Source organism: Loa loa, assembly GCF_000183805.2.
Source record: "Loa loa unplaced genomic scaffold supercont3.152, whole genome shotgun sequence".
Lineage (NCBI taxonomy): Eukaryota > Metazoa > Nematoda > Chromadorea > Rhabditida > Onchocercidae > Loa > Loa loa.
In genome coordinates, this window is record NW_018108332.1 from 82,080 (window position 1) to 85,701 (window position 3,622).

Sequence of the window (3,622 nt, forward strand, 5' to 3'; positions counted from 1 at the left end):
ATTCTAAAATAAATTATTATCTCAAAATGAGTTTTCTTCTTTTAAACTTATTATTTAAAATTTAATTCATTCATAACATTTTTCATATTATCATCGTAAATAGCAACCAAAGTTTTCCTTTGATAACTTTATCACTAGCCTTCATTGTTGTTCGCCTAATTCTGAATGGGTCAAAGGTCAAATGAACAGTTGTAATTATGGTTGGCCTAGTAGTTGTAGCTTATTAATAGCGCATTCATAACATTTTTCATATTATCATCGCAAATAGCAACCAAAGTTTTCCTTTGATAACTTTATCACTAGCCTTCATTGTTGTTCGCCTAATTCTGAATGGGTCAAAGGTCAAATGAACAGTTGTAATTATGGTTGGCCTAGTAGTTGTAGCTTATTAATAGCGCAGGAGCATAAAATACGATCGCATCATATTCTTTTACGATCATCCTTTAAACTTCATTAATTTCTTACTGCTATAATAAGAATATAATAATTGGTATGAATGTAAAAATTGGTATATAAATACTGAATATAATAATTGGTATGTAATAATACTTTAGAATACAATAATTGCATAAAAATCAACCAAAAAAAAAAAGCTATTTCTTAATGTCGTAAAACAACAAACAATAAACAAAATAAACGGTAAACAACAGACAATGAACAATAAACAATAAACAATAAATAATATTTACAAAAAATAAACAAAAAAACAATATTCCCAAGGAATAAGCACTAAAAATTAATGATTAACAAGAGAAAAAAATGAATAATAAATAACCAAACAACAAGCAAGAAATAATAAACAATAAACAATAAACAACAAACAGTAGACAATAAACAATACGCATCAAACTATAAACAACAATGACAAAAATTTTAACAAATATTAAAATTTTCAAAAGAATTATATTGAAGTTTTTTTTTCAACAATATCAAAAAATATAAATGAAAACAATAAAATGAGAGAAGTGAATTTCAAAAATTTCAATAAATTCTAAATTTTCCTAACATTGAAAAATTTTTTTTGTTGTTGTGCATTGGTAGAATAAAATTGAAAAAAAAAGTGAAAATATTATACAAAAGATGGAAGTTAAAATTTTTTAAAAGGATAAATAAGAGTGAAATTATTGCTAATAGCGAAATTTCAATCCAAACAGTTCGTAAACATCATTTTTAGCAATTTTTCAAATTATTTATAAAATTGAATTTTTGTTTCCAAATTTTTATCGCATTTTTTTTACATTGGTGATGTTTGCAATGCTGAAGAAAAAAAAAAATTTTTACATTTTTTAATTTTGGTACCAGCAACATACTTTGTGATAATTTTAATCGCTATTGAATTGAACAGTTCAACCGGACAATTTGAATAGTTTGATGATATTTGAGATATTTCATTCTTTATTCTTTATTCTTTAATTAACATTTTATTCTTTAATTAACACTTTACTTATTACCGCATATTCTTTAATTATACTTTATTCTATTCTTTATACTTTACTTTATTCTTTAATTAACACTTTACTTATTACCATAATATTTGAAATTATTCCAATATTTTGCTAATTCCCATAATTAATACTTTCTTATTACTTGCAATTTTTAATTTACTCGAATACATGTATATCATTTTTCCAGTACTTTAATTACAATCATTGCAATATATCCGTTTTATTTTCTTCAATAGTTTAATTACTTTTTTTTTTTCCTCGCACTAATTGTTATAATTCATGATTCAATTTTTAATTTAATAATTCAATTTTTAATTTAATCTTTAATTTAATTACATAATTCAATTTTTAATTTAATAATTTACAAAAATAATTTCACACTTTGATGCTTTTTTTCCTTATTTTTAATAAATTGAAAAATTTTATTTCTCTTAAAATAATTCGTCGAAAAAATTGGACAAAAGAAATGATTTAAATGATAAGCTAAAAATTTTTTTAACTTATTTTTTAACAAATAATTTGAAAAAAAAAGAAGAAGTATGGGAAAGAAAAATTAATTAAGAAAGGAAGAGAAAGAACATAAAAGTTTTTCTGATAATTATTGTTTGTATGTTTTGTAAAATTTTTTTTTCTTAACTATGCTTATTATTGATTAATAACTCATTTAATTTGTTAATTTTAAGCAAATTTCAATTATCTATCCTTTTTTTTTTTTTTTGAATTGACAATGTGACATTTTACAATCATTGACAAATAATAGCTATGCACTTTTTCATATATAACTGATGTTGTTTGTTTCAAAATACTAAAAGCTAATTGATACTGAATAGTGTTTGTAGCAAAATGTTAAAATGATTGAATGTGATCGATAAAGTTAGTTCAAATCTGTTAAATTTAACTAAATTCAAATATTAAACTAAGGTTACATTTTCATCTCATAGTATATATTATACAGTAACAAAAATGACAGTGCAAAAATTTTGCAAATGAAATTATTTTTAAAATAAGATGACAGATATTTTGACATATTTGAGAAGTAATAATCATTTTTTTTTCCCCAAAAAGCTTTCCTCATCAATTATTGAAATTTAAGTGAATTTTTAATCGGCTTAAAAATGAACCCAAAAATAAAAGGTCAATTTTTTTGTACAGATCATTTTTCCCTCCTCTCTTCTATCATAAAAATCGTTAAATACCTATGTTAGGTTGAAGGTCATACATGTATTTATGGTACCATTTGGATGAATCGAGGGAGAGGATTTTTTGAGGAAATGGGGGGAGGAATCTTTTGTGTCATTCCTTTTTGTCACAACTTCATTCATTCCGAATTAAATTGCCAGAATTCTTCTCCAACGATCATATTGCCAACAAATTTTCCATTTCAATTCAAATTCCGTTTAATCATTTAATCCATTATTGTACAACGATTCGGACGATTAAATTTTGTTGAATTGTAGGATTAGTCAATTTTATATAATCATTTCGTATTTTTCATTTTAATTCAAATACCTGAAATATACGGTTATTCAATTTTATGCAAACATTTCCGGAATTTCATATAGAAATATTTTGATTATTTCATTTCAATTTCATTTACTCATCTAATGTATTACTTTGAATGAAGCAATCAAATTATTGAATTTCGAGATTGTAATATTTTAATTTTGTTCTCATTAATTGCAAAAAAAAAAAATCATTGAAATTTAACAAATAATATAATCATAAATTAAGCATTTTTTTTGCATCTTTCTTCTTCCATTTTTATTGCTGAAAAATTTGACTTACTAATTTTACTACCGGAATTATTGAATTTATGAATTCTTAAAGATTAAACGACCAATTTATTCTTCTTACTTTTTTCATTCATCTATTAAAATATCCTATGATATTTCTTCAAAATCCCGAATTACTTTCCTAAAACTTATTAATTACTTTCCTAAACTTATTAATTACTTTCCTAAAACTTAATAACTTATTAATTTTACTACCGGAATTATTGAATTTATAAATTAAGTTAAGTTTATAAATTAATTTTACTACCGGAATTATTGAATTTATGAATTCTTAACGATTAAACGACCAATTTATTCTTCTTACTTTTTTCATTCATCTATTAAAATATCCTATGATATTTCTTCAAAATCCCGAATTACTTTCCTAAAACTTATTAATTACTT